Source organism: Atractosteus spatula, chromosome 6, assembly GCF_055471065.1.
Source record: "Atractosteus spatula isolate fAtrSpa1 chromosome 6, fAtrSpa1.hap1, whole genome shotgun sequence".
Classification (NCBI taxonomy): domain Eukaryota; kingdom Metazoa; phylum Chordata; class Actinopteri; order Semionotiformes; family Lepisosteidae; genus Atractosteus; species Atractosteus spatula.
In genome coordinates, this window is record NC_142711.1 from 5,095,531 (window position 1) to 5,118,282 (window position 22,752).

Below are 22,752 nucleotides of genomic sequence, written 5' to 3' on the forward strand. Positions count from 1 at the left end.
TGCCCTGCGATGGACTGGCGTCCTGTCCAGGGTGTACCCTGCCTTGTGCTCGCTGCTCGCCAGGTAGGCTCCGGCTTCCCGCGACACTGTACGGTATAAAGCGGTTTGGTAGATGACAACTGAAAATGTATAAATGCATTGCTGAACAAGGAATATTTTTGGTGAAAGATTCAGCATTTTTTTCCAGCCTACCTATCCACAAACCTTTAAGTGAAAATCTAACATGGCCTACAAATGGTGTGAATCTGTATTTCTGGATATATACAGATGGAGATTTTCTTTTTGGCTTTTATATTGGTAGGCTAGGCTCCAAGCCTTGATTATTCTGACCAAGAATTCAGTTGATAGTGCTGTAGCACAAATGCATTTTGTCCCAAGCTATGATGTGTTTTATTTGAGCCATAAAGCTGGGGAATTATGCTGCTGCATGAATTTTGCAAACCATCATTCCATAAGGTTTTACTTTTCTTCTTTTTTGCAAGACATTATTATTTCACCTTCTTTCCTGGAATGAAGTAATCCTTTAAAGATTAAAAAGGGTGTTAAAAAATGTAAAAAGATGTACGTTTACTGATGTTGCTATTGTCTGTTGAAAAGAAATTATACATGATCACTGACTAGCTTACTTGTACAAAGAAAAAAATCCATTGCTTGAACAGAATTAGGGAACCTGAGCCCTTATATTTGTTCTATGCAAAACATTATGTTTTTCCCCATTTCATCCTCATTTCATCATGTTTAAATGATATTTCACAGCACAGGGTCAATAAAGTAAATACAATTCTGGTTGGATCAAAGTCAGAATTGCCTACCCCTGTCTAGAGAAAACTAGGGTACAATCAATAGGGTACAATCAAATTGTTCTTTTTATTGAATTTAGTTCATAGTCAAGCATCTTAAAAAAATCTGTATTTTGTCTTCTTAAATTTTAAATGCATTTTAAGAAAGAAACACTGTTGTAGACATTTCATCTGACAGAAGGTATACTGTAGCTAACTACATGCAAAGCTGTTCTTGGATGCCTCAATCCGCTTAACTTAATGTCACTTGTCGATATCAAAATAGGATGGTGGTGTCAGTACATGCATAGAAATAGGAATAGAGCACTATTAAATCTTCTGGTGAAAGAATAAATTCTCTGAAATTCCTTGATGAACATATTTTTATAGCACTAACAAATGTGTTCATCAATGAAGCCTCATTTCAGGAGCAGGAGCCACATATTGTCCACACAGAGGTGTTATTATATATTGACTAGTCCGTCTGAATGAATTCAGAAGACTGTATATTTGACCTGCTTAACTGCAAGGAAGCCATCGTTTTCTGCATTGTTTTTTTCTGGAGACTTTCAATCTTACTTAGCTGTTGTTACTTACGCTGATCAAATCTGACAGCTTGGCAGTCTAACTAGATGCTGTTTCACGCATTCCTTGCTCAATTGTTAATGAAAGATCACTTTACCATTGATCTAAGGCAGATACAAAAGAAAAGATGAATGATTGCATGACTTAAAACAATATCTTAAAATGAAAATGGAATTTTCCATTTTTACTTTATTTTTCCATTCAGTGTACATTACGTAGCATGTTAGATTCCTTTGCACACTATTTTTTCTTATTATTTACAAAATAATGAGCAGTGTTATAAATGATGTTTGTTTGATCACAGAAATGAAGTGAATGAAGAAGTGATGTAAGAGCAATTATATTTAAAAAGTAAGGAAGCATGCAAAAACAACAAAAACAAATCCGTTTTTTTATTACCTTAAAAAGATGTTTGTATTATATGGCAGTTTTTCTCAATTTTACCAATGTGACATGCTACAATTACATAAATTATCTAAATTAATAAATTATTATAATATAATCCTCATTAACAGAGTGGTTATGTTTAACATGATGTATAATGTTTGAACGTTACAGTTCAGTAAACTAAAAATGGAAATGACAAAATGCCATTTGAACAAAAAGATAGTGTTGAAATATGAAAATGCTTTGACTGCAACATTTGATCCCCTAAAAGTACTAATCTCAATGCAACTTATTTCTAATGACTTCTGACAGAATGTACTTTCTATAGCAAAGTATATTGCATAATGAACACTTTTCACTGTTTGTATTGTTTTTAATTCCAATCATTCATCTATTTTCTAACCACTTTATCTAATACTTGGGGGAAGTTGTAGCCTGTCCCAGACAGCAATGGGCACAAGCTGGGATACACTCTGGATTGGACACAAGTCCATCACAGGGCACACACACTAGCACCAGGGATGATTTTCCCAGATCCCCATTAACCTACATGCATGCCTTTGGACTGTGGGTGGAAACCAGAGCACCCAAAGGAAGCCCACACGAACAGGGGGGAACATGCAAACTCCACACAGACAGCACCCCAGGTATTGAACCCAGGGCCCCAGTGCTGTGAGGCATCAATGCTAATCACTGTGCCACTGTGCTATCTCATTCAAATCATATTCATGATACTATTTTAGCAGCACTGAATCTGCAGTAGGAAACTTCAAACAAAATATCTCTCACCACCAGTGGGAGCTCAGCCAATTAATTCAGAGGGCATAATTAGTCTTAAATTAGATTCGATCAGTCTTCCTTCACTGACACATTTCTCATTTCTGTCTTATTAGTTCCCTGAATTATACCCAGGTCTAATATCAGAAAAAGGGTCCCCTTTTACAACTGAAGGTTAATATATTATCACAGTAGTTCCCACCCTTGGTCCTGGAAAAATGGAGAGTCTTCTGGTTTCTGTTCCAATCAAATTCTTCATAACAGGCTGGCTGATTTTACTTTTCTCTTTGGGGTAAATCTGTCATTTTGCTTTCATCTCATAAAAGGACAAATGAGTTTCACAACTGCCCTCATTCAGCTGTGGTGCCTGAAATGTGATCAACTGAACCTCTGCTTTAGGAATAAACACTCATTGTAGGACTGTCTGATACAGTGTCATTCCCACCTGTGTCTGTTCATCATCGACTGAGCTGTTTTGTTCATCAGACATAACAGCAAAGACGTTGAGGTGAAAAGTATGGATAAAGTTCTGTGTGCTGAAGTTGTCGGAAACAGTACTGTTGAAGCAGAGTATTTTCTACCCTACGCAAAGAACAAATTCGATAAAAATCTAAACAAGTGGGCGGATCAATGAAGTCATCAGTTAGCGCTGGAGATGTGGAGCTCAGATGGAATAGAAGCCTGCAGAGAGTGTTTCCTCCAGGACCAGAACTGGGCATCACTGAGTTTTTTGTCACATATTGTCAGTATAGCAACAGACAGAATTATTATAATTGCTGCATTGTTATTGGATTTATCCAGTATGTGGTTTTATCCACAAAGCAGTAATACCACAATGAATTAAAATCTGCATATAAAAAGTACATATTTGGAATTTTGTTTTGCAATAGGGGAGGGGCCAGTGGCATGAAGCTACCATCTGTGGGATTATGACTGAACACCTCTAAGTCAGAATCCTCCCTGACAAGCACAATCATTTATTCTATATAGTACCTTTCAAAAGACAGTACACACAGGTAGCCAGCAGCCATATCACCCTGCAACTCACCACTGGCAGCCTATTGGAGCTCAGCAGGTGTGAGCCTGGTCAGTACTTGGAGGGGAGACCTCCTGGGAAAAACTAAGGCTGCTGCTGGAAGAGGTGTTAGTGAGGCCAGCAGGGGATGCTCACCCTGTGGTCTGTGTGGGTCCTAAAGCCCCAGTATAGAGATGGGGACACTATACTGTAAAAAGGTGCTGTCCTTCTGATAAGAAGTAAAACCAAGGTCTTGACTCCCTGTGGTCATTAAAAATCCCAGGGTGTTTCTTGAAAAGAGTAGGGGTGCAATCCTGGCCAAAGTTACCCCTGGCCTTTTCCAATCATGGCCTCCTAATAATCTCCATCTCTGAACTGGCTTCATCACTCTGTTCTCCTCCCAACTGAGAGCTGGTGTGTGGGGAGTGGACTGGCGCATCATCCAGGTGGGGCTGCACACTGGTGGTGGTGGAGGGGATCCCCATTACCTGTGAAGCATTACATGCTTTATTATAGTTCTTTATGCAAAGGACTGTGGGAGTCGGGAACAAGCTACAGCTACCCAGCAATTTTTGGAAGCCCCAGGCCCCGACTTTGTTCAAGAAATGGCTGGGTGAGACCCTTGGATCAATTCGCTACCGACTACAATTTGCTACTGGAGATGGGCCTCCTCTTGTTTGTAACCTTACTCATGTTCTAAAACAACTTACATTTTGTTGGCTGCAGGCTAACGCCTTCCACTCACAGAACTCCTCCAAGAAACTAGGGTGGAGAGAAAAGTGAGGCTGTTCGGGAGAAAGGGTCATCTTTAAAACCTGATCTGTACTGACTGCAAGGTGATGGCAGGGACCTACAGCACCATACAACCCTGGCAGACATAATTACTGACAGCTGCCCCTGGGTTCCGTTTGGAATCACCCCCAAGGCAACATATTAAATTCTACCCTTTTCATGCAGTATTTAATTAAACAGGATAATGTCTACGGCTGCAACAGATGGCGACTTGCGGTTTTGCTTAAACACTATTTGTGCCACTTTCACGGTGGTGTGTTTTAACCCTCTCTGTGTAGCACAGGGGGCTGTGTGTGCCCCGATCGGGTGGCGCACAGAAATAAACCCTGTTGTAGCAGCAAGGTTTCAGTTTCCGGGGGGACACAACTACTTCGGCGGGAAAATGAGTTCAAGATTTATAAAGACTAAATCGCAAACTCATGTTCAGCCATTAATCGTGCACACTGCTGTGATGCATTATGGAAAGTGTTATTCTAACAAAGTGTTGATTGTACTGATTTAATGTTAAGTGAGAAGTGTATCGCTTAACGTCAAATGAAAATTACACCTTTAATTTCCCTATTAACTTGAAACTTCAGGCTAGTTGTTTTAAAAAAATAATGATAAAATCCCGTCAACCACTTATATTAAAGTCCGCGCGTAACCTTTTAATCAGTCTATTAGACACATACTGTATAATATGGCATGGAGCGTTTTCTGTCACCGTGCTGACCTAAGCGTTTTTGCCGGTCAAGGTTGAGGAAGAAATCCGATCGTATGCACGAATAATTCAGCTCGTGAAAACAGCAGGGCTCTCAACACGAGCAAACCTTGCGCAATTCTCCTGCCCAGATTCTGCACAGGGTCTTGTTACTGACAGCCCCGGGGCCCTATAAGGTGGGACCTACCCAGTTATGGAAGCGGATCTGGGCCTTTGGGGGGGGGGCGGCTGGGTGTGCATAGCAGAGCTGGGGATGGGTTGTAACCAATTGCGTGTGGCGAGAGGCGGAGAGCTCGTCTCTCAGGCAGGTTGGGTTGCGGCGCGCCGTGTTTTCCCGGAATGAAGGTGGACTGTGCTGCAGGTGTGAAGTTCTTCTCACTTCTTTCCCTGCAAGGCAGTCGGCTGTCGCTGCTTGCTGGACACGGCGGTTGCTGAAGCGATGCTTCCTAGCTGCTGACATTATCTGGTGGACTGTTACAGGGGGCTTTCCCCACCGATACCGCAAAGAAGAGTCCAGATCAGGTAGGAAACAAACTATTCATTGTGTGCAACAATGTCTTTTTGTCGGGAAGTAGGGAGAGAGAAATTGACAGCTGCGTGATTTTTTTTGTAACTGATTGATGTGTAGGTGCGGGATCAAGACTTAACTATACTGTCCCGGCGTTGTTTTGCGGTCGGTCCCCGTAGTTAACCACCCAACACAAATTTTAACCATTTTAATTTTACGACTTCTTGCACTTTTACTGAAATTTATGCCCCGTGGGAGTGATGATCACTTCTGGGGCGTACTGTAGTTTCAGGAGACTCTTTAAAAATAAAACGCCGGGCTTAAAAAGAAATGTCATCGGTTTGTGTCGTGTTATTGAAATTTAAAAAATAAATAAATAAACGCAGATAACGAAGACATTGGGAACGAAACTAACGAACTCAATTTTCCATATTTAAGGCATCAAACGCTTTTGTTTCAAATCAGAAACAAAGTAAGAAAGTCACTTGCAGCTGTGCTTGTTTCCTGTAATAACCTGGATGATTTCGGCTCATCCGCAGAAGCCGCACAGGAATTTTGACCCGTGGCTGATAGTGCTTTCTTTAATCCTGTTGTACTTGCTTTCTGCGTTGTCATACAAAAACAAGCTTTCCGCAACGGCATATTATTAGTACTGTGATGAATGTATCGACGTCGGGGAAGAGGTTTAACGCGGTGAGGAAAGGTTTATACACGTAGGTATGGCGAAAATAATTGGTTTCGAGGGAGGAGCTAGTGAATCGGACAGTAAAAATCCCGGACGAATAGCCTTTTCAATCTTGAATGAATCTCTAGTTTTTGTCAAAAGAGAGATTAGCCGCGGCAGAACAATTTACGTCAGGCTGTCCTCCCTTCTCTCTGTGGTGGCAGTTGAGTGTGTCCAGTCCACTGCAGCGGTGCTGGCATTAACAATATAGGCACGTTCCTGAGTTCAGTGCACTTCATTTGAACGTAAATTCACAGAGATGATACCAGCCCTTGGTTCAGTCAATACCAGGCAATTTCATTACGTGGATTCCAGGCTGCTTTTAAGGCGGAATGCGTCTTATCTTTTTAGAAAATCCTGGAATGAGAGGATAGGTCTGATCAACTGAAATCAACCGATATCCGAAAGCCTCAGGGGAATTAATATGCACTGTTTGTGGGAAGTTATCATTTTGTAAAAAAAAATGAATGAAAGCAAATAATCTCTTTACACGTATGCAGTTCTGTGAAAAATTAACTCTGAAAAGTGCCTGTGCGTTGAATAGGAGGTATCGGCTGCAGTGTTTGTGAATAGTTTTCCTACAGGAAAACGATAAACTCTTTAATTGTCCAAACCTTATCACGCTAAAGTGCTTACAGTGCGGCTGTGAACGATTTCAGATTTTTGTGAAGTGTGTTTTTATAGGTTTTATCAGCATCGAAACGTTTTCCCAGCTAATTGCGCATTAAGCCACTTTCTAAGTGAAAGAATACTGTATTTCCTGATTGGATTTTATTATTCCCCATCGACTGCTGTCAGTATATTGTTACTAAATGAATTTCCTCTCATTACGGTTCTTTCAATGTCGTTTTCTATCACTTCTGTTTGTACGGCACCTGAAACAATATGAAACAAAAAGAAAACAATTTGATGATTAGAGCTAAGCTAGAGTACTTTTTGGTGTTCGACGTCCGTAAATTTACATATGAACATGACGTGTTTTAGAACAAAGGTTCCTGAGAGATGCATATCTTTGCAGTACATTAATATTAAATGTTTAAACCACGTTATGGAGATGCAGAAATGGCAGATGGCAAAAAAACAAATTTTACAATTTGATAGTTATTGATCATCGCACAGTCAATGATTGAACAATTATTGGTTCAGAATATGCACCTCTCATTCTTTCTGAAGCCCATTCTGCCTTGATGACCAAATTAATTTTGGTTACTTGTGACACAAACAGGACTGGAAAAAAATCTATTAAACTGTGGTGGTGTATGGTGTTTCTGATGCTTGGATGGAGTAAACCATCTACAGTACAAGTCATATTGATGCAAGATCCTAATAGCATTGTAATGGAAACTGAGATATTTTCAGGTTTCAATGGGGGTATCACTTACATTCAAACCCAGTGGTCAATGCCACTGGGTTTGAAGCCCTAATGAAGGGTTTATGAAATACAATACTACATTTCTTATAATCAGAATTACTGGCTGTTAACAAACCAGCACATTGTTCTGAGCGGGTGAGAATAGCTCAGTTTGATAATATTTGTGAAGGTCTTCCAAGTTGCAGACATTGGTACTGTCAGGCAGCACTTCATGCACATATTGTCTGAATCTTATTTAAGAAATGAGAAAATCTGGATTTACACAAAACCCACTTTAAGAACTGGTTGCACTGGGGCAGGGTTTACATCCGGGGGTAACTTTTCACCTTCAATTACAGTAAGTAGTAGTAGTTCTACATTTTTTCTTTTCATTTTCTAAAACTAATAGCATCATTATCTGGAGCAGTCATGGACTGACGTCGGGCTTCATGTTTACTGCTGTGATTGTTCTAGAGAGAGATTTCATGGAAAGGGTTACCACTGGCAGACAAGGTGGGAAAACCCCTGGATTAGACAGTCGCTAAAAGCAGGAAAAAAGTAATACAAGCCCTTTATGTGCAAACAAGTTATTGTGAGTTCATTGTCTATTGCCAGTTGATCTTGTTTGATGTTTACATGTGTTCCTTAAATGAGCAAAAAAACAAAACAAGCATTTGATCATTATGCTTCACCGGTTTAACTGCAGTGTTTGCTTTGTCTTGTTTTCTCATTTCGTCTTGTTTTTATGCCACGATGGAATGGCTTTCGTTATTCTCAACGACCCGAAAATCCCCCTACACGTGGCATTTGGGAATCACTTGGTGAGTACACTGTTTCCTAAAACTTAAGGCTTTATTTCCTGTATGTTGGGGGGGGGGGGGCTGGAAGCTAATTGCTTTTCTAAAGAAGTTGGAGTGCTGTCACACAGATCCAGAAGTAGTTTGGGGCTTTTAGATGCCACTTAACTGTTTGGAGTGGACATGGTGTGTTTTGCAAGACGTAATTAGAAATCTGAATGATTTTAGCGGCAAAGTTACTGAACTAGAGCTTGCGACACTTATGTTAGAATTCGATTGCGGACTTTACTTAAAGTGATTATATCTGTTTTTGAAGAATAAAGTTAATTAATAAAGACGGTTTATGTTGGGGAAGTACATGTACAATACGTTTGTGCTCTCCATATGTTTTTAGGGGACTTCAGGTTTCCAAAAACAAAAGGGAAAACACTGCTTTTGTTGTTTACACCAATCCTGAAGGTTCCTTGTCACTCCTTACTTCTCTGGTTTCGTGCTGCTGTGCTTTTCCGAGGCTGACGCTGATGTCATCGAAAGATATTTTTCTGTGATGTTCGTACAATTCTCCAGATTGTTCCGATACTTAGACGAGATTTGGTGTATAGATAACGAATAATTGGAGAAATTGGTCATTTTATAAGTTGTCTTGAAAATTAAGGCCATTATTTGGAGTGTATTATCTTAGGCCTTGACAGACTAGTGTAACTGTATATTTTAATTGAAATGTTAAATATACCAGTGGCAAAAAAATAAAAACCTCATTCACGGCCTAGTAAGCACATTTGTCAAGGGCCATCTGTACATTAGAGATTGAGGTCATGTGTGTTTTGCTCCACTTCCCAATTTCTTTGAATAGGTTTGTTACCCGGTTTCCAAAGTATTGTTGCTTAGCCTCAAACATTTCTGCTGTACTTCATCTTTTAGGTTTCTGTAGGTGGTTGTGTGTGTGTTTTGTTTTCTTGGATACAGGCACTGTTAAGAACACCTGCAAAAGTAAGTGCAATCTGTTGGAACTGCTTTGGACTGTATAGTCTCAGGCCTCAAGAGGAACATATTTTTAACAAAATGCATTTGGTACAAGTGCAATGTCATGAAGCATTCTTTTTGCATTTTTCTTGTGGCTCAAATGGTGATGAATACAATTTGCATATTTATTAAATATGTAGAATGACTGTTTTGATAATTTAGTTTGTTGTAAAAGTATTTTGTTCCGTAACAGAAGTGCCTTTTCTGAGACGCCTTCTGGATTGGGAAATCGGTAAATCAGAAGACATGCCTTACCTGAAATCGTCTGAACACTTCTTGTTTCTCAGTAATTCCTGTGTGGTGTGTCAGTGCAGTCATGCTGGGGAGCTGTGCTGTGATCGTGGTGCTGTTTCATAAAGGATCAAGCCCATCTGGCGTGGCACCATCTGTTCTGCAGTCGCGGTTAAATATCGCCCAGCACTGATTCAGAATGAGCTGTGCTCTGGTCAGGCTGCCCTCGGTGATCTCCCATGAGACGCCCTGCTCCTTTGCTTGGGCATTAAAGGTGGTCCTCTGTGCAGAGTAATGGTAGCCTGCCTAATGGCTTCTGTCTGGGAATGTACTGTGCTGTTGCGGTTTTTAAGGATGAGTACCCTGGCAGTTGCTCCAGTGAAGAGTCCCATTTGCATTAACTCCATAGTCCCATTAACCTCTACTGATGCAGGAGTGAGGGCTGATTCTTTTAAGCTCTTAAAATGTCTCAATGAGCATTTCTGAGAGCAAAAATAGGATCACAAAATAAAACCGTTAAAAATATGGTTGAGTGGGAATTAATGACATTAATGGGAATTAATGACATTTGTACTGTTGAATCAAGTATTTCGTTTCTTTTATTCAAGTGTGCTGTTCGTGCCATTGTCTTCCGTTACTTTAAAAGTATATTGATTTTCCTGTAAGCCGAAGCTCCAGACTTAATGCACAGGTTAGAGACAGTATTTAAAGTATTTTAAAGGGCTGAAGAGCTACATTATGCTCCTCCAGATGGGTTTGGATTTAAAAGCCTTCTGTCTGGTTTTGATCTTGCGAATTCTACAGCTGTTGATGAATTACAGAATGTGTCTTCTTGGTCTTACCTGAACTAAAATGATCTATGGGTTGTAAAGTAGGTGATGAAACTATCGTGCTGCTATTTTAGAGCCACTCAGCATCTAGGCTTTACTGTACACGGCCATATGGGAATATAAAAGGCCAGTGGATAGATAGACATTGTTGTGCCGCGGTTTATTGAATTAAACAGGGCATTAGTGTGGCATTATTTTGCAATATTTGCATCTGAACACATTTTCCAGCAACTCATCTCACAATTGCAACTAAATATGTTTTGACTAAAGATTAATCAAGGTCTCTTTTTACATCCATCAAACCTCATCATTTATCTTAGTGATCCAACGAGGAATAAAACTTGAAACAGGGGTCAAAATGAAATGGTATTTACGTTGTACACTGTTTACATTGTAAACATTGGTTGAAATAGGCCATTTATTATCTGTCTCTGGCTTAGCCTCATTATTGGCTAAAACACTAAAGCAAAAAGGGAAATTAGATCAGTCCTATCAAATGCAGTTTCTTTAAAGTTTTGAGCCACTTAAAAGCAGTTAATCAGATCCATAATAATGATTTTGGAAAAAAAAATGTCATTTTTCTGCATGGTAAAAAGGAGTTGTCTGATTGAGGCTTAGCCTTATGCTTTTATTTCTTCAAGTACTCATTTTCTAGTAAAATGAATCTGTGCTAATGTGCTCTATCACATTACATTATGTATTATGGAAAAAATATGTATGGTAATATTACATTAAACGTGGTGTACTACACATGAAAAAGTATTTTCCACTTGCATATATTTTTTTCAGTGGCATATATATATATAATATATACTGTATAATGAAGTACTTTTTATCACTAACACAGAATTCCAGGAAAAGGTTGCAATTGATTGCAGTAAAACATTTAAAATTAATATCTATCTCATTAAGAGACCTAGAACATGCAGCTAACAGGGTGCATATACTGTACAGTAGGTTTAAGAAAAATACTAATTTTATCTAATTTCCCTTGGGTTCTACTGGTTAAGGTAATACAGAAATGTAATAAAACCTTCTCTAATACACTACTTTGGAAAGAGTTTAGTGATATCTAATGCTCAGTGCTGTTAAGGTGATTTTATTTTGTTGAGAGTGCTTTATTTGAGGTGTGTATCAGTTTATAGGTTGCTTGAAGTTCTTCTGTGTGGTTTAATGTATCTATGTGTTGGAAAGCCTTTCCTTTTCCAGGTTCCAGTTGTCCTAGCCCAGAACTGTTATTGGAGAAAATAATTTGGAACAGTTTGGAAGGGTTACATTCTTGGTTTTTGTAAAGGCAGCTCTGGAACATGAGCTCAGCAAAGGAGAAAAAAAAGAATGGTTATTGATCCATGAACATCAATAGTGTACTCCTCATTCCAGTAAGCTATAAACTCTTCCACTGCTGGGATGACTTATGATTGCTGTCTGCGATCTTTTCTCCTGCTGATTAGCCTTAAGTAAGTGTAATGGAGGCGGTTTGTAGTGCTGTGGCAGGGCAGGAATGAATGTTGGAGCCCAAAATAAAACCTAAACTCGTGTAATAAATGTATTTCTGCACAGAATTTGCATGTACAGTACTTGTTTTGTCCCATCAAGCCTGCATCAGGTGCAAGAAGGCTCAGGCAGTATAGTGTTTAAGTGAAACGCACGTGTGCCGCACACTGATCAGATTTTACACTGTATGTATCCAAAGAGCTCATTAAATGCGTTAGAAAGATGCCATTCTCAATGCTTCTGAATCCGACAAGAATTATGGAAAGTAGTCAAACATCTTTTAAAATTTAATATTAATGCAAAATTGCCCTAATCTTCAAAAACATATAAAATACCAGCCCACACTGATATGGTTGAGATAGGAATACCTTTCAGTGAGTATGCGGTACTGTACTATTATTTGTTACTTGTGGTATTTTATTATACTGCTTTTAATCTAACATTTTAAGTTATGGGGGAATTAATCTTGCTTAATGTTACTTAAGTCCTATGGTAAAGGGAAAACTATGTACAGTATGTCATTGACTTAAGCAGAAGTTTATTATCCATTTGCATGGAATATTTAACTGTATCTATTTAATCCAAAATTGCTCCCAGAAAATTGTTGTTCCCTGTGATAGAGTATACCTTCTCTTATCAGTCAGAAGGCCACAAACAGATTTCAAACCCAGAGATACCTCACAACCATGTAAAAACTTGGATGGAGATAACTGTCAATTTCTTTGAAGTGGGAAGCTGGAAGGAGGGTATACAGGTGGAGTATTGAAAAAAGACAAGTACACAGTTGCTGAATCGCTGAGGCTACTAGGAAGGATGTCAAATCTAGTTATCTTTATATCCGTAATTACCTTCCATATAGGAAGCTGGTTTGTGGGGCACTTTTAAAAAGAGTCAATGTTTTACATAATGGAGAGCAAATCAAAACTGATAGTCAAAAAAGACCTATTGTAGTTATGCAAAACAAAATCTGGAATAAATCAAACTGACTCAAAGAGAAAGAAGTCTGACTATTCAGATATTTTCATTTTCTCACTCCAAACAGGAAAGACATTGTCAAGACTGGTGCATGAATTACAGAGCTTTGATAGTGTCTAGAAAGGATACTACCGTTTAATACCTGACGCAGACATCGAGCATAAAGAAAAATTAGATCAAGGATCAATAGTGTCTGCTTGAACAAATCTATGATGGAAACCTTTAGAATATCTTTCCAGTGCTAAATTAAAGGAAATAATGGTTTGCAAAAAAAACAACTCGTAAGCCTAAATTAAAGTTGACTGCTTAGCTGTTACATCAGGCTGTTAAATACAGTAAGATGTGTATAGAAAGAGATCTCCTGCATCCTGAATTTGGTTAAACTGTGGTCGGTCACCAGCTGATTTGTAAACGGTATAAATTGTAAATGCATGCTCTCTCAGTTCAGTCATGTAGATATTCATTTCTGTGATGTACTGTATATCTAATTTACATTTTCATGAGAGAACAAAGCAGATTGATCTCTCTCTGCTTCCTGCTGCTAGCATGAGTTTAGACATCAACATTAATCCTAATGTATATGTAAAATGTGTGGGTGTTTTAAAATCTGAAAGAGTTTGATGTTAACAAAGGCTTATCTAATCTAAATCGATGCAAACCTAAACAATCTAATGCTGTATCTTTGGATTTTACATTTGAAAACCTGCTAAATTATACTGTATGTGAAAACAATCTCCTGTATACTGTATGGACCTTATCCTCAGAAAAGCTGTCATAACACACTTCTCATGAAACTTGGGAACATCCCATTCTGTTATAGTGGCTAAAGAAATTTAAAGATGGTCGATTTTTGTGTGAATTCCTCATATTAGGTAAGATGACAGGGTTTACTTTTCTCCTCTGTGACTAAGGTTTTCATGGCTAGCCTGCTGAACTGTAAATGTTTATAAGTTGCTTTGGACTGGCCTAAAAACACAGAGCACAGTTCTAAAAGAATATCAGTCCATTCTTCACCGTGATGCCTGAGTAATATGTCCTGAGTACTCTGTGGTGATGATTTTGTGGAGTCACAGTGATGACCCTAAATCTGCAGAGGCAAACCTTAAATAATTCAAGTCGGGAAAAAGGACATTATATTGCTGTGACCCCCTTCTCATTACCTGACTAACCCTCTTGAAGTGTTGCTAGATGAACATGACTGGAGAGTGTAATGCTGACACTAGTTTAAATACATTCTTGGAAAGGACTAGGACAAAACACACAAAAATAGACCATGATACTGCTTAAGTTGCCTGATAAAATACCTTTGATCTCTAATGGAGGGGGTATTGAAAGTACATGAAACGTGTTCTGTCATGCATTCCTTTGAGAAGGTTAAATTTTAAAGGAAACCAATAGTTTATTCACATTTCTCTGTCTTTAAATATTTTTAGAATGGTGTCCTGATTTCCCTGTAGTTTTGGTAAGTGTTTATTCTGTATGCATTGGAGTTCATAGTGGTCCATAGATGACTGGGTTGTGGTACTTTCTTTTAAAATGGCATGAATAGAACTGGTAGACAATTGCGGAATGATAATACATACAAATATTTACTTTTACTTTAGAGGTTTGCTTTACACTATAAATATGAAAGCTTTCAGCCATCAAAACTTGTTTTGCATACAGTATAGCCGTTTTTGCTATGACGGGTATGCAAGTATAGTATGTCAAAAGAGCACAAGTGTATTTTTTTTTAAAAATGGGCGTGTGATATGCATGATGTCTTCATAAAAAATGAGGAGAGGAGACCCTAGAGCACTTCAGATTGGATTATCTATGGGAGGATATGCTGTACAGCCACACAGCTAAATATCTGACAATCGGTCCAAACAACACCAGGAATGTGACTGATTTACCTCCTTCTGGATATCCGAGATGTGTCATCTGCCATCAGGATTGAGTACACACTGAAGCTGTGTGACAGGTTGCAGAGTTTCTCATCATTGTGCTGCATTCTGCAACAAGCTACTGTAGTTCAGGTCCCACAGAAACCATGAGCAATCTACTGCACACCTTGAGCTTAAGTTCACTTACCTCTTACCAGCTACCCTCTACGCACCTTTCTTTTGTTGCTTTGTATGTGGTGTGAACAGGAGATACTGTTTAATTTAATTCAACTTAAAAACTTTAGGAATGTCCCAGGCGCTGTTGATCGTGACTGCAGAACTGTGTGCTTGTAAGAGGTTCATCTGCAGGTTTCGGCACTGCTAGGCTGATTTCTTGGTAGAATGAGATGCTCCTACCAAGGCTCTCCTGCTGTGAGCAGAGAACTGACCATTATTGATTGAGTGGAAAAATGACTTGTTACCTAATGTGAAAAACTGATACTTGTGATGTTTCCAGTCCCTATAACTACAGTACATGATTTGTAGCTGGATTTTTCAGTCTTAACTCGAAATCACCAGTTTTGGTTAGTAGTGCATTAAGTGGTGATGGAGTGAACAGAAGTTCATTTTTTTTGTGTGCTGTGTTTGAAGCTGCTGTGTGGAAAGTTTGCTTTATGTTCATACAGTGGTCAGTAATAGTCTATATACAGTATGTCCAGTTTAAAGCTCAATTTGATTTTTTTCGTTTCTTTAAAAGATTAATTACTGTTTTAATATTACATGCAGAATTTCAAAAATATTTTTTTATTAATGTTCAATGCGTATAACAATTTCTTAATTGAGACTCAAGCTGCAGATGACAAAAATCAAATGGCTACCCGATATATAGATTTTATTTATTGCAAAACATAAAGTTATTTATAAAGCATTTTTATAAGTATAAGAGTGAATCCAAGTTTGACGTCTGTTTTCCTGGTGTGGTGTTGTGTTGTGCGGCTTCTTGCTTGCTTAGAAAACATAAAAACGGTTACAAATGTAAGGGAGGCATTCAGCACCCTTAGCTCATTTGGTTTTCAAGTAGCTAATTGATCCAAGGATCTCATCCAGCTGTTTCATGAAAGAAACCAGAGTATCTGCTTCAACAGCACGGCTGGACAACGCTCATAACCCGCTTTCTAAAGAAGTGCCTCCTGTCCTGACGTCTAAATACACGTTTCTATCTGCTGTCCTGTAGATTGTTTCACTGTTGGTTCTGAAGTAATCCAGAGGATTGGCTTTCCCAGGGTCTTTCAGGATATCTATTTATACTGGCTCTCCTTGTAGTCTCCTCTGTTCGGGAAAAGTAAGGTTCGCTTTTTTTCTGTCTGGTCAGGACCATTCTTTGAGCCCATAAATGTTTGTACTGATTACAGAGCTTCCATATCCTTTTTTCTACCTCAGTCATAAAAATCATGCATTGAATTGTACCTGAGGTCTTTCTTAAGGGATTTCATGTCTATAAGATAAAAATAAGGTCTGTATATAGACCTACTGTGTATACAGCCTTTCTCATAAGTACAGTAGGCTCTTAAAGTTCAGTTGTTCCCATTTTGTATTTGTAGTTTTTGCAAATTCTTATTCACTTCTTAATTGAGTTATTTTTGTTTGGGCCATTGCTGACCTTGATTATGGAATAATTCTACTTGGAGTTATACGCAGAATATATTTTAAGTTGTTGCTGTCTGTTTTCTTCTGATGCTTTATCCCATTCCATTCTACTTCTGTGAAACATGGTTTTGTTCCTTCAGTTTTTGCTTTCCTGAACTTGTAAAAGAGGAGAAAAGTACTATTTCTGGGGTGTACTCTGTACAAATTCTGTTGGTTATTTTAATATCTCCACGAGTACTGCTTCCATTATGGATTTCATGACACTGAGTGAAGCACAAAGGTTTTCCAGATGTAGCAAATTGTTATGAGGGTTTATTAATTAAGACCGAATTAAAGATCATTCAGTCTTTTCTGAGACATGTGTCGCAGTGTGGCAGACCCTGTTTAATACGTGTTTTTTGTGACACTGAAGAAGATGGAGGGACTGCAAAGCTTATTTTATCTGACAGGAAAAGATGGCTTATAATGAGCAAAATCTTTAGCATGCTGTCCTTTGAAACTGAGGTCAGAAGTGAACCAGATAGGTGTGTTTTGTTCTTCTGGGCAGAAATTACTCAAGACCTAACACTCTGTAGCTCAAAGGTTAAAGCAACATTCAACATTTCAATGATGTCAGCAGGACTGATGATTTTTTTTTCGGAACGCATTGTAAAATCTGTTGGAGGTTTATTGCTGAATGACTTGGTGGTGGTGGTGATTAAAAGGTTCGTCAGCAGAAAAATATAAGACTGGAGCATGATTCTGAGCTCTCTTTGCATTTTGCCCTGAACGCCTCCTGTGCGGTCAGGTTTTTAAGACATGTGAAGGTAGTGCTTTGGTAGCAAAATGTCTGAGCAGTGTGAGATAAGACTCTAGTTTCATCTGGTATTGCAGAGTGATAACCATGCTGTGTGTTGCACATTATCACTTTGGAGGGGGCCTGCTAGTTTTAAAGACTTTCCTTTTAAAGAGGTGGTGCTTGTATTCTCACTGTGTTATCTGAAGTTATTTATAGTTGAAACAAATCTGTTGACCCTTTTTGACTATGATTTAATGAAAAAGGTTTCCAGAAGTGCATTGTTGAAATTATTAGATTTTTTTCCAGTAAGGTCTAGTTTTTTCCCCCCCCTTAGACTTTTAGCATTTGATATGCAGTGGATATCAAAAGTCTACGCACCCTTAAATTAAAATGTTGGCTTTTGTTGATGTAAAGGCTGAAATCAGGACAAATAATGCCTGGGACTTTTTCCCACCTTTAATAAGATCTTGTTACCAACAATATTTAAGTGAAAAACAAATGGATCATTTTTAGGAAAAATTATTTAAAAATAAAAAACTATTAACGCCTTGGTTGCACAAGTGTGAACACCCTTTATAAAGGGGGCTGCAGCTGTGTTCAGATTTGTAATTTGCCTTCACCTGACAGCAGTAAGTATGAATGAGTACTTCAGTGTAAGAGTGTTTAAAGCTAGGAAGGAAAATTGAAGATAAATCTCTTTGCTGTGACCAGTGCATTTGTTTTGTAATACGTTTATACCTTAACCTGAAGGTAGATGTTCACATTATTTGGATTTATTGACGTACAGTAGATCTAGTTTTGGAGAGAGATGTAGAAACTTAAACCTTTCTTGTGGATGAGCTCAAATTATTGGTGACAAGCAGTAGGAATGCATGTATTACAGTATATTGGGAGGAGCTTTTCTGGCAGCAATTGCTTTTATTGATGCTGCTATTTTCTTTTAGGATGATTTCGACAAAACTAAATATGAGCATTCATACGCAACTAGGACCAACATTTAGGTTTTTCACAGCAGGCAATCGAACGAGGAACAAAACGGACATTTAATACACAAACGGTTTCCATTTGGTAATTTGATGGTTGATGTTTTCATCATCTCTGCTTCGCTTTTACACATGATCAATAGTTATTAAATGTTTTATTCAAGAGAAACCATTTCAGTAATGATGAGGTTGTTTTTTTTGTGTGTTCTTACAAATCCTGTAGGTTTGAAATAATGACTTCTAATTAAAGTCCGTGTACTAGGCTGTATTCTGTATTCAGTTTAACTGTAATGAAAATCCGGAAGGGTAACGCACTAGAAACTGAATTGGGGAAGTACTCGGCTGAAATGCAAGTTTCAGTACCAGCAGGGATGAAAAATCAAAGCTGTTTGTCAGCTCTTTTTTCGATTTAAAGCAGAGACATGGGGACAGTAAGTCACCAATTGTCTTGTTTTGTACTTACTAGCTTATTAATGAGCAGTTTCTATCCTGAATCAGACACAGTATGCGATATCTACAAAAAACAAGTCCAAGTTAAACCGTTTTTAAATTCCATGTTAAGCATTGTAATTCTATTATTACAGGGGATGAAAATAAATTTGCTCATTGCTTTAAAAGTCTTATGCTCCCCAACCCCCCAAACTAAATTTCATTTCTTGCCTTCCATATTGTTTCTGTGATTTACAGCTTCCCTTTGATAGATGCACAGCCATGCAAAGGTTTTTGCCTGAACAAATAACTTTAATATCAGGGTAGGTACGCAGAGGCCAAGTTACTACAAAATGTCTCTTCCTACCTTTTGCATTGTCCAGATTAAGAATTGAGAGAGAACAAGGTCCTTTGCAATTGCTTTGGTAACCTTTTTTCTGGTTTTCTGCCATGTTCTCTCAGTTGTCCTGTATTTTGTCATGCATACAGTATTTCGGACAGATCTATAAATTACTCAAAGCATGAGCTGTGGATAAAAGAGTGAAAAAAACAACATTAATCCTTGTGAATTGCTAAAGGAATTCAGATCTATTGAATGTATGGCCTTACAGCGTCTCCTATTAAATAAGAAAAGCCTAGAGTAATATCGCAGGACTAGGAGGAGTGAATTATAAGCATATTATATAGCTGACAAACAATTACAACTTCAGTTACATTTCAAAGTTATCAGTGGAAACGGGGAGCATGTCTAAAAATCGCTTTAATCTGAAAATGATATTGTTTGGTACAGTAAATATGAGAGTCACTTTTTCTTAAATCCTAATTTACTGATACATTGACAGAAGTCTGTCTGGAGAATATTGTCAATTGCGTTGAGGCTTATAAGAGTAAACCTAGATAGAGCATTAACGTGTCAAAGCAAGATAGTTCAGCAGTTTCACAGTGTGGAACAATTATAAGTGACCTTAAAGTGACCTTAAAAAGCTCCCATACATTTTTAATCCTGTGCCTTCCATAAAGAGATATCACCGACTCTGCAGAAGGACTGCTAAAGTCCAGCTGAACGTTTGTACAGAGTCATGGGGATCAGAGCTCCACCTACGCATGTCTTCAAGGTTAAACTCCTACATCAGGTTTTACTGCATGTCCTTGGTGATTAAGTGAGGGTGAAGGTGAAAACGTACATGTTCAGTTTCAGCATGTACTGTACAGTATATGTTTGTATACAGCTATACTTCTAGAGAGGTAAATACTGTTTCCCTTTCAAAACTGACCAGAAATAACAAACAACTCAAATACACCGAAATAATGATTATTAAAAAAAACGATCTTGCGCAAGCATTGATGTATGTACATCTTGGAAACCTAAATGTAACTTCTGCATTTATGGGCCACAACATTAAACGTGGTCTTGCACCTTGTGCTTTTGAAGGAAGTTGTGCGCAAGGAAATGTCTGGGATGAGGCATTCTAAAACAGGTAGGCCCAGTCAATTTAATGTGCCTCCATTGCTAACATCTCAGGTGTTTTTAAATGTGGCATTATGATATGTGAGATATTATGAGCAGCGTCTGTTTGAAATTCAGATGTACTGCCCCCTGGTGGCTAAATGATCAAAAGTTACTCGGGCACCTACTGTACAGGTAATATACAGTACTGTACAAGTCATTTTAGAATAGCATCTTGTCTTCTTAAGACATTTTTCTACCTCTGCCTGTACTTAAAGTTTTAATTGGCATTTTACCATTTTAGTTGGTTTTAGTTGTCTAATTATTGCTGTCTAAGTGTCAGAAAAACTGTTTTATGGCAGTTCACCTGGATCAGTTCTGCAATATTTTGAAAATGACCTAAAAAAGCTCTTTTGAACTTTTAGCTTTTTACAAAACAGGACATAGATATAGATGAAAGTAGAATAGGAAAAAATGATGTATAATGTGTAAAGATTTCTTTTGGTAAAATAAATCCATATCAGAAAATGGTAATGGCTGTGAAACGAGTCTGTTCTGAAAATCTTTTAGCATGACTATCATGAACTATCATGTCGGATTAGTATATATAGAAACTAGACTGTATTATTTAATTTGTTTGTTATTTCACCTTAATCGTCCTTTATCATTAGTATATTTTAACAAATAATCCTGAAGTAAAATAATACATTTTGTGGCCACATTCCAGTTTGGTCAGACCACATAACATTTTGGCAGAATCCCTGTAGTGCTTTGTTGCTGTTTTTTTAGTAATGGCTTCCATCTTGTCCAGCTACCACACAGGCCAGGTCTTGCCAGCACATGCACACTTGGACCAGGCTTGACCATAAAATTCTGTTGCTGTTGCTCTTTGATCAGTCTCCTTCTTGCTTGGTCATCCGGTTTGGATGTACAGCCTGATCTAGACAGGGTCCTGTTGGTGCCGTAAACCTTCCACTGCTCAATGATCACCTTCATCCGAGAGGTTTTTTAATCCCTCTTTGTCGCCCGTCGTTGACAAATTCATTGAGATGCACTAGCCAGAAGAGGAGACCTACAGCAACAGCCGATTCTACTCTGAAGTAATCAGGATCACTACAGTACAGCAGAGGTGGGGAGTAATTGTGTGATTTAGAAGGCGTCTGGTCACACCAGAGCTAATTTACAGTTGCTGGGACAGAGAGGTATATACTCTTATCCAGCTGATTTACTTGGTTGTCCTTGAGCATTTGTTTTTCACTTGCAGCTTGTGTGCTAAAATGGGTAAATAAAAATCAAATAAATTCTGATTTTACATGTCTGGATTTCAGGCTGTTAGGCCATAAAATGTGTTACTCTGCAAAGGGTGTATAGACTTTCTATTGGCCCTGTGTGTTTCTACTATCGAGGTGAATCATTTTTTACTCTGTATTTGTTCACGAGCCTAACTTGTTTGTTCATCCAGCGTCAATACACTTTGCAGTGCTATACTGAAAGTGATTAATAAGGTAATACTTTATTATAATGAAAGACACGCTTCATTAATTTTCATTAAGCAACAAGTAAGCAAAATTCAAAGAGTTGACAGTCTCTGGAAGTGGGATGTACTGCATTAGAGATGCGAAGAACAGCACCAGGCCACATTTTAATTATACTTATTATATTAGAGTGGAAGAACACGCTAATCCTGAGCTGCAGCTCCTGCTTTCCTTTTTTAGCCTGAGACTAATGTAATTTAGATGACATGATAATGGTGCTCTACATTCTCTGAAGGAAGAAACCAGGGGAAGCCGCCCTCAAGGCAGACGGTTTCAACAGCTGTTTGCCAGCCAGATTTTTCTCTTCCACATTCGTACGTTAAAGAATAGCAGCAAAATACTTGAATTCTGTGATTAATGGTTTGATATTTATTGATTGGAATGGATTTTTCCAAGTAATAACCATTACATTGACATCCTGTACAAAACCGCATAATCCGAAAACAAACCTTTTCGATTAATTCAAGACATTTTGAAAATGCTTTTTTCCAGATCATTGTTTTCTCCTAATTTGCCACGCTTTCATGGCAGATGTTTCAAGACAGCTTTAATCTTAGACTTTGAAATACATTCCCTTCCTATTCTTAGAATTACCTCAGTGTTTCTACTAAACTGCTTTTCCTTTCAGCTCATCTGGTGCTTTATTTTCTCTTTCACTTCTTTAAAAGAAGACCATTTTAAATCCGAATAGGCAGTTACACTAATAATCATAATGAAACTAAGCTGTTTTTTCTTAAGGCTATTTTGCGACACAGTTTATTCCACATTTTGCAAATTATAATGTGGCAGAGTTTTTGTGTCATAAAGGAAGGGAAATATGATCAACAGTAATTGTTTATCATGTACTAAAATGACTTCATTTCAAATTCCTTCTGAAGACAACTAAGAAAATACAACCACCGTGGGCTTTTTATTCAGCTCTGAATCAGGACTACAAAGGGAAATAATCATATAAAAGCACCCATTTTGTTTTCTGTGACTGTATTGTTTGAAACTGACAAAATGCTATTATGACATTTACTTCATGATTTTAGAGAATCTGACAATTTTATACTATAAAACATGTGCTGTGCACTATTACGCAAGCTCTAACGTAACGG

The 22,752-nt window shown here is 38.1% G+C and overlaps 1 protein-coding gene across 5 annotated transcripts in view; it reads left to right on the forward strand.

The window, feature by feature from the left end:
- Window positions 1-5,316: 5,316 nt before the first annotated feature.
- epb41l3a (erythrocyte membrane protein band 4.1-like 3a) overlaps window positions 5,317-22,752 on the forward strand; it is a 110,505-nt gene continuing 93,069 nt past the window's right edge. For 3 of the 5 annotated variants that reach the window (XM_088919550.1, XM_088919569.1, XM_088919572.1), the window contains exon 1: window positions 5,325-5,557. The gene's annotated coding sequence lies outside the window, so the exon portion shown is untranslated. Of the gene's footprint in view, window positions 5,558-22,752 lie in introns of all 5 variants that reach the window. The other 2 variants (XM_088919551.1, XM_088919543.1) reach the window with 2 other exon arrangements.